Source organism: Anser cygnoides, chromosome Z (assembly GCF_040182565.1).
Source record: "Anser cygnoides isolate HZ-2024a breed goose chromosome Z, Taihu_goose_T2T_genome, whole genome shotgun sequence".
NCBI classification, from domain to species: Eukaryota; Metazoa; Chordata; class Aves; order Anseriformes; family Anatidae; genus Anser; species Anser cygnoides.
The window spans coordinates 20985362-21002048 of NC_089912.1; the positions used below are offsets into that span (position 1 = coordinate 20985362).

General features: G+C 40.2%; 1 protein-coding gene across 4 annotated transcripts in view; it reads left to right on the forward strand.

The window, feature by feature from the left end:
* The first annotated feature begins 620 nt into the window (after positions 1-620).
* SNCAIP (synuclein alpha interacting protein) overlaps positions 621-16687 on the forward strand; it is a 91957-nt gene continuing 75890 nt past the window's right edge. Inside the window, exons 1-2 of one of the 4 annotated variants that reach the window (XM_048048807.2) lie at positions 621-902; positions 1527-1600. The gene's annotated coding sequence lies outside the window, so the exon portion shown is untranslated. Of the gene's footprint in view, positions 903-1076; positions 1309-1526; positions 1601-10143; positions 10168-16687 lie in introns of those variants that run through there. The other 3 variants (XM_066988038.1, XM_066988037.1, XM_048048806.2) reach the window with 3 other exon arrangements.

A 16687-nucleotide genomic window follows, 5' to 3' on the forward strand; every position in this document is an offset into this window, starting at 1 on the left:
AAAAAAAAGCTAAAGGAAAAAAGTTAAAGGAAAAAAAAGTGAAAAGAAAAAAGATAAAAAGAAAAAAGCTAAAAAAAACAGCTAAAAAGAGAAAAAGTAAGAAATAAAAAGAAAAAAGATAAAAAGGAAAAAGCTAAAAAAACCTAAAAAGCTAAAAGAAAAAAGGTAAAAAAAAGATGGAAAAAAAGCTAAAAAAAGCTAAAAGCTAAAAACAAAGCTAAAAAGCTAAATGAAACTAAGAAAGGTAAAGCAGCTGAAAATGTAAAAAGCTAAAAAAAAATGCTGAAAGAAGCTAAAGAAAATCTAAAGAAGCTAAAAAATGCCAAAAGAAGATTAAAAAAACGCTAAAAGAAACTTAAAAAAAAGCTAAGAAAAAGCTAAAAGAAGCTAAAAACGCTAAAAAAAAATAAACAAAAGCCTAAAAAGCTTACAAAACGTAAAGACACCTAAAAAGGTGTTAAAAAAGGCCAAAAAAAGGACATAACAGTGACAACAATAAACACATAATTAAAACATAGACCCCCCCCAAGCCCCCCCCATTCCCGCAGCGCCTCTCGCTCGGGGCCGCGCCCCCCCCCCGGGCGCCGGTCACGTGCGGGCGCTCCCGCTCCCGCTCCCGCTCCCGCTCCCGCTCCCGCTCCCGCTCCCGCTCCCGCTCCCGCTCCCGCTCCCGCTCCCGCTCCCGCTCCCGCTCCCGCTCCCGCTCCCGCCCGCACCGTGACGCAGCCGCCACCGCCCCTGGAGCCGCGGGGAGGGGCGTGGCCACCGGCGGGGGGCGTGGGCAGCCCCGGAGGGGGCGTGGCCGGGTCCCCCCGCGCCGTGCGGGGCGGCGGCACCTGGGCCCGTCCGCGTCTCCATCACCCGGCGGCGGGCGTTGAGCGGCCGTGTAACGGCGCGGCGAGGTGAGGCCAGGCGGGACCGCGTTGTGGCGGCCGCAGCGGGCGTGGGGGCACCGGGGAGGGGACGGGGGTGGACGGGGGGCGAGCACCGCTCCCCGCGGCTCGGCTCGGTGCGGGACCGGGGCCGGGGCCGGGGCCGGGAGCTGCTGTCGCGGGGCGCCCGCGACGCGGGGGAAGGAGGCGGCGGCGGCCGGGCCGCGGCCCTGCAGACCCGCTCCCCGGCGGGCTCCGGCGTCGTTGTCACGGGCGCTACTCAAAAAGCCCCCCCCGTCCCCAGAAATCCCACCGGGAGAGCCGTGTACGCCGCGCTGCCTGCATGTGCTCCTGGCGGGCCGTGAGTAGCGGGACCGGCCGCCCGCTGCGCCGCCCTGCAGCCCGCAGCCCTCCGCGCCCAGCTCCTCGGCGCCCGGTGAGCGCGGAGAGCCGCCCGGCTTCCCGTGCTGCAGGCGTGTCTGGGGCTTCTCCACCTCAGCCGGACACCTGGTCCCGAGGGACACCTCAATAAGTGCCTTACAAAGACCTTCGGTGCAGATCAATCAGGGTTTGACCTGCCCGGTTGTCAAGAAGAAACTTGTCTCGCCACTCTAGTTACAGTTCCAAAATTAAATAGCGATTTTCCCTTTACAGATTCCTCCGGTTAATGTGTAGCATCCGTGCCTAGTGCGAAAAGGAATAGTTTTCAGCGCTCCTCGTAAGGCGTGGTATGTTTCTCATCTGCACATTCTCCGGTGTCAAAAACTGGCTTATGCGAACAGGCTGCTACGTTTCGCCCAGTCGCTGGTGATATCGTAAGCCAGCAGATCCGTGAGGTTGTTCGGGTCTTTGTGATTTCTGATCTATGCCATTGGCTCAGTGTGCAGCAAAAGGGGATGTGGCTTGTATCTTGCTGAGAGGGTGGGTAAAATAGGCATGTTTCAGAGGAAGGGGCCAGTGAACAGTTCTCTCCCAGTCTGAGAAGCCTCCAAGGGACCATCCTGTCAGACAGTGGGTAGCCCAGTGTGGGCTACTCAAAATACTGTGATTAGTATTTTGGCGTAGGGAGAAAGTCTTTCAGGTAAGGAAGTCATGTAGAAGGTGATAAACTAGATAGAAGTGGCTCCTGTCCTTAGCAGCGTTTTTTCTCTGAGGACAGAAAATGATGTAAGTATGACTTGATTTCTTTGGGACCCAATTCTGAGGTTACAAGGAGCCGCATGTAAAAGGTAGACCAGTTGGACGAAGTGACTGAATGGTGTCTTTGGAGATGCAGAACCTCCCCTGGGTGCTGTGAAGAAGTGATGGGTAACTTCTCATTTTTTTCATGATTGGGGAACGAGAATTCCAAATATCTACATACTTTGTAATCATTTTTGGCAAGGCGTCAGCAGAACTTCAAGGAGCTATGAAGTCTCTCCCACTGCCCCTCTGCTTCCCAGCTGTCCAGCCTTACTGGGAGCTGAAACCTGTCCCCACACAAAACTCTGTAGTACAAGGTGGCTGCGGTATTTTGGGATCACTTCTTCCCAAGCATATCTGATGTGGGATACTGCCCGCGGTGGTACTGTTCACCATCTCACACAGGACATCCCTGTTCTGTCTACACTCACAGCAGCTCCATCCTGTGTGTACGTTTGCTTGATTAGAAGCAGGAAAGGGAAAGCATGACAGCCTTGTGCAGCTGCTTTAGTTTGTGTCCTCTGTAGCAGGGATGTTTGAGTAGCACTGTCTTGCTGCTGTGGTGAGATGCCAGCAAGTTGCAGGAGTGCAGAGGCAGAAGCAGCCCCGCATGGAACACACAACTGTGGTGGAGAACAGCACAGAAGATGTGTTGGGAATAGTGCAAGGGTGCTGGCACTCATAGTGGTGGCATCATTTGGTGTCGCGTATACTTGGAGCGGTGACACCAGTGTGGGCGTACTGCACCTCTCAGTGCAGAAGCACAAAGACCAGTAGTTCCAGCAGCCCTTGGGGAATGCAGCGTGTTATCTCCCCTCACTCTGTTTTTAGGTATTTCAGCTGACTAGAAGGGATGTGCAGCAGAGCTCTATTCCCATGGCTGGCTGTCTCTGATTACCTGCCTGAAGCTCCAGAAGACATCCGTGAATCACTAGCATGGTTACAGGAAGGAGGAGGGAAAGAGAGAGGAAAACCTACCATTTTGATTTCAGTTTTATTTACAGCTTGGTTTTAAATCCACATTAAATAAATAATTTTCGATTTATTTACCGAGAGAAAGTCTGTATCTTTTCTGGGTTACAGTTGAAACTGGCAGAATGGGAATCTTCTCCTATTCCCTTACAAAGTCCTGTTAATTGCTGTTAAGTAAAAGAAAACTTCTATTTTGGGGGAGTTAAAGTTTTTTGTAAGAAGCCAGTTTGCCAATGCTTCACTGTGTTTTACTTAGAAAATAGAGATTTTATACAATTGATGTATATTTTCACTGTCAAGATGAAAAATATGGTAAGAAAGCATTGGGAATCAATAGATTTTGGAAGGGTGTGTAGCCATTCTTTTCACTCATCAGTATAGGCTCATAACTAAACCAAGGGAAATAATCCTGAGATAATTGGCAAGAGGACTTGTAAGAAGGTTGTGTCCAGGCTTGCTCTTTTTCTGGCAGATATATCTGCTTCTCAAAGGAGGCAGAGAAGATAGGCTTACATGGGGCAGGTGCATAGTAACACAAGGGAATATCTCTTTCAGTGCAAATGTAGCTGTGCAATAGATTTGTGTGCTCAATGGAAGGAACTGGGGAACCATGAGAATAAAACACATACATCACATACCTTATTGATTTAAGGTCCCAAGGGAGTTTTTAACTGATGGGGAAAAAATAATTAATTAATTGTTCTAGTAGAAATATCACCTGCTGCTTACCTGTCTGAGGTGGAACTGTAAGCTCATCTTCTAAAGTTATAAGTGATTCTGAGGTGTGGAAATCTCTCAGTTATTAAAGAGAAGTACAAATTAGGTGTCATAGCTTGGCGGCTGGGACAGTCATTCATTAGGTATATTTCCTTGTATATTAAGGAGTATTTATGAAAGCTTATTTTGAATATGAACTTGGTGTATTTGCACTTCATATAGAATTATTGAGTAACACTTGAAAATGTATTTTTCTGGTTAAAATGCAGCATTAGCTTTGTAAGGTTTGCCCTAAGCATTTCCTTTCCAGTTCTGTTTCCTCCCCAGTTTTTGATTGCAGTTGAAATGCTGGCATTATTTTTCTTTGTTTATACCGCAGAAAAAGGCATTGTCTCACTTATCTTTTAAACTCAATGAAATGTATTGCATGACCTCTCCTTGTGTATAAATCCCTCCCTCCCCATCTGTTCTATTGTTACTCTATCAATTTGGAACTTGTCCTTTAAAATGAAATTATAGTCAGGAACATAACACTTCCCTTCAACTCTACCATTTTAGCAATCTGTGTTTACATCTGTGCTGCATAGCTTTCTCGCATGTGCATGACAACACTATGCACATGATTATAATTTGGAGTTATACGGCCCTGTTGGTTATTCATCCATAAGATCTTTTGTGGGATCTGGCTGTAATGGCAGGCATTTTTCTTAAAAATGGGAAAAACCTTTAACTATCCAGACTAACAACATAAAACTGCTGGCATGTTTCAACATGCATGTACGTATCTCATGTTCTCTTTAGTAAAATACAAACGTAAATATTCTGCCTTTTGTATGCTGCACTGTCAGTTCCAGTTGTAGTCACAGTAGTAAATTTATAAGAAGACTAAGAATTGCTTTTGATTTGGCCCAAGATTTTGAATATTAAAGCTGTCATCATGATGAGAGATTTATGTGAATGTTTGTAAGTGCAATGTCCCAGATTTAATTAAAAAAAAAAAAAAGAACAAAGCACAACTGGGAAATACAGTGCACTCAGAAGCAGAAGACTACTAGCAAGGTAAATAGGCTGCATGTCATACTCTTTGACCCACAATTCCATTGTGCTTAGGCTAGACATTTGATTATTTTTTTCCCCCATTTGTGCATTCAGATAGTCCTAAGATATATGTACTAATTGCATTGAATATTAGGAAATTGTCATTCTAGTAACTCACATGTTGAGCGCTGGATAGAGCACAATATTTGTGCTTGTTGCTAGGACATGGGCATAAATTTATCTTTAATTACAGAATGGTATCACTACGAAATGGAGTTATACTTACAAAATTAGTTATTTGCTTTTGATTAACCTAAACCAGGTTATAAATTAGAGGTGAAGGATTTTTATGGTGGATAAATACAAGCAAATGTGAATACATTTTGCAATCTTGAGCTTTGTCAATGTTTTTTAGCTTTATATCTGTAGAACCGTAGTTACCTGGACCCCCTGGCTAACATCATTGGTGTCTAAATTAATGGGCAGTCTTGTGGTAGATGTGAACAAAGAGGGGCAATGTACCCAAGAAACGAGCAATAGGTTAGACAAAGGAGGATTCAGCTGTTCACTGCACATTTGAATATGATACACTCTATAACATCTTGATGCAGTACTTCCTTACAGGAATTTGATAGCATAATTCTCAGAAGGCTGAGTTTGTTTTTCATTGCTCCATATACATGCTTGTGTTAATTATTTGTGTATGGCATCTTAGGGCACCCTTAGGAAAGGGAGAACCACCTCTTAAAGTCTAATTATGTTAACAGTAGTTTCTGTTTTGATTGAACAGGCCAGATCTTGGAGAAAAAAAAAATATATATATGCTGGTAAAGCAATTAGTCACAAGGTAAAATAGAATCAAATTTGTGATGCGCTGTTACAGAGCATGTGGTGCTGTTCCAAAAATTAAATGTTGAAATCTGTGCATGTAGTTCAATATGCTCCTGTTAGTGTTCATTTGTGTTAGTATATCGTGTTGTATCTTTGGTGAATGGTAATGATGCTACTTTGGGCATTAAATTCACTCTTTAGTTCTAGGTTCAGGAAGGCCTTGTTTACAAACAGCTCAATACAACAATTCTTGAGAAGTGTTTTGGGAGCACCGTTATCTCAGAAATTAACATGAAATCATTACTTATTGATCAGCATTATGAATGTGCTGCAGGCATATGTGACACAAATTTAGCAGTTTGAAAAGCTTTAATAATGTGTTTCTGTCCATACCGCATGTGCCAACTTAAGGTGTCATCTCCAAGACTGAAGAGAGATAGGAATTAAACCCTCATCCGCTTCCTCACAGTTGTTCATGAAGGTCACAGTTGAAGCACATGAGCAAATAACGCAATGGGAACTGTATCTCTGCTCTTTACTGTGGTGCTCCCATTGTGGAGGAGTTAACTCACTGCCTCTCTGTACTTCTTATTAAAGTTACCTCACAGAACAATCCTTAGATGCAATGGCTTGAGCAGTGCTGCCCAAGCGTCTGGAGTTTTAGTTGTGCCCATATGCTGCGGTGTCTGGGTCTGAACAGCGAAGTAGAGCGTGGCTGTGCATGTGCTCAGGGCTTCTGCAGACAGACAGCAGCACTGGATTCTTATCCGTGTGCCCAGAACTTTCTGCTTCTCACTACCTCACTTCTTCCCGTGGTAAATTAGCCCTGATGTAATCCCTGCTGCTGTGATTTGATTCCAACCAGAACTGCTATTATCTGAGACAAAACTAGCTTGTTTGTCTTTGCACTCCCCTCTTAAGGCAGCTAAGTATGCCTTACGACTTAACACTTAAAAGTGTTCCTCCTTAACTTGTGTTCTGGCTGTGATTTAGCAAAATGGGCACAAAATCTCCCTGGAGTGTATCACTCAGTATACAGGTTACGAATGCGTGTAAATCCTTCTGGTCACTAGCTGGACAAACTGTCATGAGCCATCCTTGAGTGGCCTCCGTCTTCTTAGTGTTTGCAGCTCCCTGTATGACAAACCACCATTTGAGAGGATAACGTCCTGAATTTAAAGGACTTTATCAACTGCTGGGTTTCTGCATTGCAGTAAGTTCTGCCTCTGTTAACAGTGGTTATGGTTGAAGGCGTTATTGATGTCTTGATATTCTTCTGAAATAACTGGCCTTGAAAGAGCAGATAACTAAAGTGCCTCCTTGGATTAGGATTTAGGCATCTGGCATTAGTCCTTTATGAAGATGAGTGAGTGCCATTTACACATAATACAGTTGCCTCCAGCTGCCTGGAGAGTATAATCGTATCTCTGCATTACACACTAAAACTCGGTGAGTCACTGTACCTGAACATTCGGATTAATCTGTCCTGACTCTGCCAATCCCCACAAGAAAGCCCAACCAGCAACTTCTCGTGTTCTCCAGGAGTTCAAGGAAAGCAAGTTGTGTCGAGAGAGATCGTGCCCTGCTGATACAATTTAGTAAAATGGACACTCTCTCAAGCATGTGTTCCTCATCAGGTCCCATATGCTTTACACTGTGTTCCCAGGCCTTTGTTTTTGCAAATGCAGTTTTTAGATGAATGTATCTACAGTAGCACATTTTCTGGATGTGTCTACGCAGCAACTGAGTAGCGTGACTGCAGCTTCATGTGGACAAATCTGTACTACTTAGGAGCAGATGATGACAAAGCTGACAGTGACTACAAGAGTTCTCAAAAGAGGAAAAAAGCAAAACAAGCTGAAAAGGTCCAAGGTCCAAAAAAGGTCCTCCTCCACTGAGGAAGTTTAGATTGGAAACTAAGAGGAATTTCTTCAAGGAGAGGGTTGTCAAGCATTGCAAGGTACTGCCCAAGGGAGTGGTGGAGTCTCCATCCCTGGCAGTATTCGAGAGGCATGTGGACACGGCACTAAGCGACATAGTTTAGTGGTGGGACTTGATAGGTCACACTGATGGTTGGACTTGATGGTCTTTTCCAAACTAGATGATTTTGTGATTCTACCTTTAATGTATAAATGATTTGAAGACATGCCAGCCTAGATGTAAGGGCGGGCTGTCCAGCCCTTCCAGACAGATCGTTAAGCCATGCTGATGGCTGCTTTCGTCTGTCTTCACTGCTATTTTTAACTTTGCTGTCTAGATTAGCACTATCATGGATACTCCTACACATGTTGAAATCAATTCATGACTTCATGCCCACTACTGCTCTGCTATGTTGTCTGCGGATGCTTTGCATCTGCGTGTGTGTCCCTTAGTCTTTGCACTGATACTGTCTAATTTTCTTTTCCACTGATTTTAGTTGTTTATTTTGGAATTCCTTTGTAGGGAATTATAGGGAGGGCTCCAAAAGACAGGAGAGACTTCTGGCAATGTTCCACTACAAAATTCATGTTATAGTCCGTTTTCCAAGTTAGATTATTTAGCTCAGCCTTAACCTCCAGGCGCAGGCCACAAGTTTTTGCAAGAAGTAAAATCAATACAAGAGACCGGATTGACAGAGCAATGTCAGAAAGTTATCATTTTATAATATTCTACATGAAAACATTGAATTTAGAGTAGAGTTATATGAAAAAAAAAATTGTGAAAAATACCAGTTACTACAGTAATGTGGCTACTTGTGAAGCTACATAACACACATTTGTTACCATATATAAAACACTGTATGTCTCTTTTGAAAGGACTTGCATATTCAACAGAAGGTGTTGTGTAAGTATCTTTTTTTTTTTTTTTAATATATATTTCAAGGAAGAGCCCTGCCTTGCTGAGATTTCCTTGGGAATTTTATTTTATTTTATTATGGGTGTAATAACGATTATTTCTTTACTTTGTCAGATTAATTATTAAGTTAATCCACAGCCTTCTCAATGAAATGTGCTTCCACTTAAGGTAGAGAGAGCAAAGTTTGACAGCAGCAAGCGTACTTCCACATTAGATTTTAGTAATTTTTATTCAGAAATATACTGTCCTTCTGACTTAAAAGCAAATAAACAAACAAACAGTGACAACAAAAAGCAACAGAAAACAACAAAAATGATCTGTATCTAGGGGTATAGTCTGAAACGATCTGCTGACTGTCAGTTTCTTTTTACTGTGTAATTTCCATATTATTTAACTAAGACCCTTAGAAAAGATGGGTTGGAAATTGAGGTTAGGACATAAAAAGATGTTTTCATGCAAATTTTTTCATGCCATGAAAATATTTCACATAAAAGTGAGTATTGTCAGACAAAGAGGAGTACAAAATAGACTCTAACAAGGCATATGTTTCTGTGACATGAGGCATGTTGTAAGGTGAAGTTGAGCGTTTCAGCCTGGTGGAATGTTGCACTTATCTGCCAAGAAAATATTTTGTCTCTGGATAAATGATTGTACTGAAATAAATACTCATCTTTCCTTAAGTGGATATACTTTCCTTAAGTATTTTCCTTAATACTTATCTTTTTCCATAAAAAATAAAAAAGTATTATGGTTGTACTTGATGCCCTCCAGAGGAAAATGCTTTGGTACATTGGATGGAGCACAAGATGTAAGCATGTACCTGCTAAGGCTGATTCTAGCACCAGGGGACCTTGAATGAGTTATCTTAAGCTTTTCATTTATCCTTCTGTCAAATGAGGAGAAACTGTATTTGGGAACCGGGGTAATAGAATTGTTAATGGCGGTATCATTTTGTAATATGGAAATCTAACATTACCTATTACTTTTCATTATGAAAAAGATTTAGCCCTTTCCTGAACAGCACCAGGACCTTCAAGGTTTGAAGGTGCTAGAGTTTGAGTACATCACCTATGGGGTGCTTAGTCTTCTTCATTCCCCTTACTCATCCTGCGTAAAGCTACAGGAGCCCTCCTGCAGGACTGTGCTCTACACAAAAAGCTGGCTATATACTGGTAGAGAACTCAGTGTTTCATTGCAGGTGAAGCTCCTGAGGAAAAAAACAGCCATCACTGGAAATCATATAAATAGTTAGAAGATGTTGTGATGGTTACAAAATCAGGTGCTCTCAAATTAAATAAAAACATGAGAGAGGGTTTACTGTGCCAGTTTGTGCTGCCCTCACTCTCCCTCCTTTTGGCAGGTTGCATAGTGGTCAGGGATGTTTAACAGATATCTTGACTCATTTGACAGGGGATCTGGAAAGCGCATAGATAATGGGCAAGGAAACACTGTGGAATAAAGAGATGTCATTGTAATTAATACAGACAAGGCAACATTGACCAGTCCGTGTCCCTGCCTCTGTGGTGGCAGTCTTGTATGATGCTAAGCAAGAAACCCAATTTATTATGTGGCAGGTGGCCACAAAACCTTTATGCTGTCACACTCAGGTTGCCTAAATTAAGTCTCTTGGTTGTTTGCTATGTAAAGGAAATGAACTGCAGTGAGAGCTGTCTCCCATTTCTGGCAGTGATCAACACGGTCTGGAGATACAGATACACAGGTAATGTTATATGCCATTTCTGATCCTTTCCCTTCTAGTGCACTGTTCTGTGGCTTCCTGTAAGTCCCCTTGTCTCTGTTTCCAGTTTCTAGTTGGGGTCAATAATGCTTTATTATTTTTTAATGGAGACTGTGGATGAATTAACAACTGCAGGTGGGATAATTGGACAGTACTGGTGTGCATACTTGAAAATGCTGTGAGGATGTAAATGATCTTCCATTCAGTTTAGGGCTTAGACAAACTAAAATAAACAAGACATGGCTAGGTAAATGCTGGAAGGGGGAAAGAAGAAATGAAAACAGCTTCCTGATTTTCTGAATAGCTTTGGTTGTGCCCTGTATGAGGCAGGTATCCCTCTGAAAAACACTAAAGTGTGATAATTCTGTTAGACTGTATCAAAGTCAATATGAGTAAAGGAATGTCCCAAATGCACACATTATATAATATGGTAGGTTTTTATGTAGTGACATTTATTAATTAAATTTCAATTTTTAAGCTATGTTAAATTTTTAAAGGATTTTAAGAATCCATAAAAGAAGACACTACTAAAATACAGCTTAAAATAATAGCAATACTCTACAGTTAGAATTTAGTTTTGTTATAGTTCTAATGTCTGTACCTCTGAGTGTTAATATTGTGTTGTATCTGCTGCCCATATGGTTTAAAACAAATAGTATTCATAGCCGTGTAGCAGTACTTTATCATAACACAGCACTGTATAATTGCAGAAGTGCAGTGGCAGTCTATTTCCAATTATTTTAATTAAAAAAGAGTCATGACACTTTAAGAAGTGTCTGATCTCAGGGGCACAAATATCTCTCAAGAATAATTTGGTTGTTCATCTCTGAATTTGCCAATTTCTATGAAACTACTGGTTAAACTTCTAATAATTTAATCTGCAACATCATAGGCTCTGTTTAGGGAGTAGAATGTGAAAAATTTTCACATTTTTTGTCGTTTGTCCATTTTAATTTTATCAAAATGAAGACATTTGCATAGATGTTAATGGTCAAGTTCCAGGGTTAATTGTCAGAAATGAATGTCTTTATTTGTGGTAAAATTGTTAAATGTTTTTAATAGTATGTTTTAAAAGTATGTGCCTGTAGTAATATATGCATACAACCAAATTTGTGTAATTCATTCTGTAGTCTCAAATGAAAGTGGGGTGGTCTAAGTAACTAGAAAAGTGAGTTTTTGTGGAAAAGCTTTTAACTTCAGGGTTTGGTTTTTTTTTTTTTTTTTTTTTTTTTTTTGGATCTGGCCACAGTATACTTAGATACACAAATGATGGATACACTCCACATACTGTGACCGTTGAATGGAATGTTACTTACATAGGAGTTTTCCCTTGAATTTATAATTAAAGCTTATATGAAGCAAAAAAAATGTCATGGAACTAAATTCAGGATATATATTTTGGCAGGCAAATATAAATGAGGCAAGCTCTAAATTACTGATTTTTAATACAGCATTTGAATGTTATAAACTTAAGAGGGTACTATTTGGCATTAGTACTTTCCCAAGATATTTCTAAAAGTAATTGAACAGACCACTGTGGGACTACAGGGTGTTGAAATTCTAATGGATGATTATTGAATTGAGCTGAGGAATTTAAATGAGAAAATGAAGGACATAGGGAAGTGTTTGAAAAAAAAAAAAAAAGGCCTTTTTCTGATCTTAAACATAATAATAATAGTAATGAAAAAAACATAACCTAAAGATGCTGTCAGTATTCAAAATATGTTGAGCAATGATATCTCACATTACTTGGTTTATTGAAACAACAGTTATAGATGAAATGTGTTCTTCAGTGAAAAAAGAAGCTTAGGAAGATTTATGGGGATGGTGTATTGATTCAATTAGTTCCATATTTTTCTGTGATCGGGGCCACTGTGGAAGGTAAGTTGAATAAGGGTGTTGCATGGCACTAAGGAGATAAACAAAAGTCAGGATGTGAATATCATGTCATGAAATGGCAGTGTCAGATACTGTGATTTATTGAACTGATTTTACTGACTGTAGAAATATCTTCTGTACAGTTGCTACTGCAGTGCTAGAGCCCCCAGCGCTGCTGCCATTGATTCAGTGGAAAAAGGAGAGACCTGAATTTCTGATTTTAAATGAGAGTGCAATGAGTCACATCTGCTCTATAAAGCCGTTGACACAGAATTCCCCACCTCCCCCCAGACCAACACATGGTTTGGAAAGACTGAGCTCTGCTATGGTTGATTTCATCCTAACATGAGCACTGGAGCCTACATTAGCCGTGGTACTTGAAATAAGCCCTTTGCTGCTCCATCTTATTTTGGGGCCAAGTATCTGATTCCTGGTGGATGCCATTGCTAGGGTGTATTATTTTTGGATTTTTGCACGAGAGCTAGGCTACCGAAAGAAGGCATCCTTTTTATTTCTGTAGCTCATGAACTTGCAACAGCTCTGCAGATGGTGGATATTCATTACCTTTGCCAAATACTTTAGAAGTTGTGAACGTTTTTACAGCACAGTACTTTTCAAATTGTACCTGGAGTACTATTTGACTATTGTTAAAACAAAATGTCATGCATATTTCTATGTATCCCTTTCTTCTGGAGTTGATGGGAATGATATGTCACCATTAATTTTCTCAGTGTTTGGTTCAATTTTCCTGAAAATTCATGCTTCTGAAGTTTTGCTCAAGGAAATACCACCATGCTCACACATGCTTTCTCATGTTGTATTTTTTTACTTTGGTAAAGTTTTATGTTGTTGTGAAATGGTATAAGGTGATACATGGGCTATGCACTTTCAGCAGCCTTTGAGGGTGTAGTGGTTGAATTTTCATTTTCCTGTGTGTTTTCCATAGAAAGAAGTCACGTTTGTTGTCTTGACTAAAGGTCTATGGTGCATTATGGGACTTGAATTGGAATGTGTAAGAGGAGCAAAGCAAGACTGTGTTGGCATTCAGATAGTTAACTCCCTCTTATTTGACAGTGTTACTAAATAGCTGCACAAAGCTCTGCCGTTTCTTTGCTTACATTAGGAGAGTACCAATGGCATCAAACAACCCAGGAGTTCTGTCAGCTGATACCCCAGTTGCCATTTAGTAGTTCGCTTCCTGAATTAAGGAAAAGAAATAAGCATTATCTTTAATGTGGAGTATGCTGTATTTCAGTCACTAGTATTCTTTGAAATGATGAAGTGAACTGCAAATAATCTTGACCTGAAATAGAACAACATTTTATGTCTCTGTTCCAGTGTTCCAAGCAACCATGACTTGATTCATATAGGTCTTTGGTTCAGTCTCAAATCTATGTTTAATGGAGGATTTACAGAAATGTTGAACAGCACTAGTACTTGTACATGATTGATGCAGTGTTCTATATATATTTTACAGTTCTGTATTATAAATTATTTGGTGTTTTAGTATTAAAAACAGATGACAACCTATAGCTTTAGTATTATGTATGCATAGAAGATGGATAAATACCCATACATACTCTTTGTATTTGATTGTTGAACCCCTATACTATATTAAAATGTATTATTCATTTCTGCCAACAGCCATGAGTCAGTGGAAAATAATGAGCGCAATCATTTGAAAAATGCGCATTCACAATTTGCTTGTATTCATCTCAAAGTTCAGACTGCAGATGTGTAACCATTCATTTTACTGTTCTCAGTGATGCATGTAAGCCTCTAGAGTATTCACATTTATGAACTTCCTGCATTGTCATTGATATTTAAAGTAGAGCAGATAGGTAACGTGAAATAAAATTTATTTGTGCCATAGAATTTACTGATATAAGAGGTTGTTAGTTCAGCAGCTATATTTTCACTTGTAAAGTAATAAATTAAATTTTTAGTGGGCTTTTTGTAGTAATCGCAAATGTGTTGGCTCCCCCCCCTCCCCAAAGGAGTCATGCTTTGGAGGAGAAAGTGGCTTCTTTTTTTTTTTTCCCCCAAAATTGTGCAGGAATTGAAGAAAAAAAAAAACAGATGGAATATCTTTTAAGCTTACTTTGTTAAGCTTTTTTTTTTTCTTCAAATTTCACATTTCTAAAATGACAGAAGAATTGAATTGTTAATTCCTGCTATTTCTGCTCAATCAAAATTTTTCAGGGAAAGCTTCATTGTATGCAATCATCCAATCTGTATGCGAATATGTGATTTTAACCTGGGTTTATTGTTAGCATTAAATTACTGATATTCAGAACAAACATACTTGAAGATTACTTTGGGTAGTTCTGCTTACAAAAATATTTTTAAAGCAGAGAGGATATACAATGAACTAGTTACTAGTTGCCCAATTAAAATGTGAGATTTTGTATGTTCAGTGCTCCTAAATGTATCAGTGGCAGATTTCTCACCCTTATGCGTGTTCTGCTTTATTACTGATTGGTCCAGATTTTGCTTCTGGTCTAAATTATTCATAGCTTGTCAGGAAATGTATTTTTTTCCTTTGGTTCAGTTGTTTTTGTTTAGTTTTGCTCCATTCATTGACCTTACTGTTTTTATTCACCACTTCAATAAGAAAAGAAAAAGCCGTTCTGCAGGCCTCCTTAACAGAACTGCTTTTTTACATGTTATTGAAATCTTGCAATTTCAGAGGTTGTTTTGCTTGTAGGGATAGTGCAGTGTGATTAATCATAAATTTAATCTTACGAGAACCTGCAAAAGAAAATATTGCAGTATCAACCCGTTGCTGTAATTTTGGCTCTTTAAGCAAGAGGTCAGGATCTAGGAAAAAAATAAATCCTTCTTTTATAATTTTAAAAACATGTTGAGATTGATGGCTGTGATGAGGAAGAATGTGAAACAATGTTTTAACTACAGGTATCATGTAATACAATGTTCCCTAAGTGTATTTTAGATTTCCAACTGCAACATGAAAAATGCAAGTTTCACTAGGACCAACAGACTCAAAAATTCTTTTGCCCTATATGGAGAGGTTTAAAACAAACAGTATGCTTGAAAAATTGTAGTACTTGCAAAATCTTTTAAAAATATTTGCAGATCACAAATTTTCCAAGACATGAGCCTCCTGGATGGCAGCATAATAAATTATTGGCTTTGAGGGAAATTACTTCCATAAAATTGAGAAAGTGAAAAACAAATTGCCAGTACTGTATTTACATCACCATAATTCTGCAGAGAGAAGGAAGTTATTCTCTTTCTTGCTTTGAAGTCTAAATTTAGTTTATATTAAGAAAGCAATAGTCATCTTTTTTATTGCATCCATCATTCTTGCCTTGTGGAATACTCTTAGGTGCCTTGTCCTGGCTGGGAGAGGTGGCGAAGCTGAACTGTCAGCCAATGCCAGAGCTGCTGTGTCCTTCACTGGTTGAAGCATGAGGATAATCAGCATCTGCTCTTTTCTATACTCAGAGGGAGCTTTTCAAAGTTCTGAACTGGAAAGTGGACATATATCACTACTTCTAGGGTCTCAGTTACCTTCTCCTGAGTTCAACTTTTGAGACTGGTTGATTTGGCATTTCTGTTTTGCAGGCTGGTAGGCGAATCTCGGTTATATTAGCGGCAAATCCTTACTGGTTGTTCACTGTAAATCTGAATTCTAGGCTCTCTAGTACATCAGATAGTGCATGATATTAAGTAAAATGCTTATCATGTGCACTCTTGGTTTCCACATATACATAAGTACACAACAGTGTGTTTTCTGTCCTAGTGGGCCTGCCAGCTGATTCTGAAAGAGCACATGGATCTTATTTAGATTCAGTTTCCTCATCGTGGAAATAACTGCTTAAAAGGTTCTGCTACATTTTTAGAGAATTTGCACAAGCTTTAACTAACTTGCAGTCAAATAGGACGTTCAGTCATCTTGCAGGAAAAAATGTGGTTTAGTAAGTGTTTTTGGTGATGGTCTCTGTCACCATTTGAATGGTGACAGGGGATGTTACTATCTTTAGCAGTTACAGTTTTACAGAAGTGGCCTCTTATTGAAACTGTTCCACAAGTCATAAGCTTAGTAATTTCTTTGTGTGAATCTCCAGCATGCCCTATGGTTCTACATGTGTGCAAAGGTCAGTTTCTCATCTGCACTTGCAATTGTGTTGGATCTTCGAGTGTTTGAACAGCTGAAGAGGGTGAAATTCTTCATAAATGGTCAGAACGTTGAGAACTTGGCTGTTAGAGATGAACTCTATTTTGGGACCAGAATTTCTGTAGTGTGTGGAGGATGACTTCCTGACACGGGTGGTGAGTGAGCTAACTAGGGAAATTCTCCCACCCGACCTGTTATTGGCAATTAGTGAAGGACTTTTGGGTGTTGTGATAGCTGGAGGTTGTCTCGGGCATGGCAATCCTGAAATGATAGAGTTTTCACTCTTTGGTGAAGTAAGGAAGGTGGTTAGCAGAACTACTACCTCAGATTTCTGGAGGGCAGACTTTGGCCTATTTACAGACCTGGTTAACAGAGTCCATTTGTGAGGTGGTTCAGGAGTTCAGGAGGGCCAGACCTTCTTCAGCAACAAAGCCTTAATGGTAAAGGAGTAGGCTATCACAGTGCACTGAAAGTCAAGCTGGC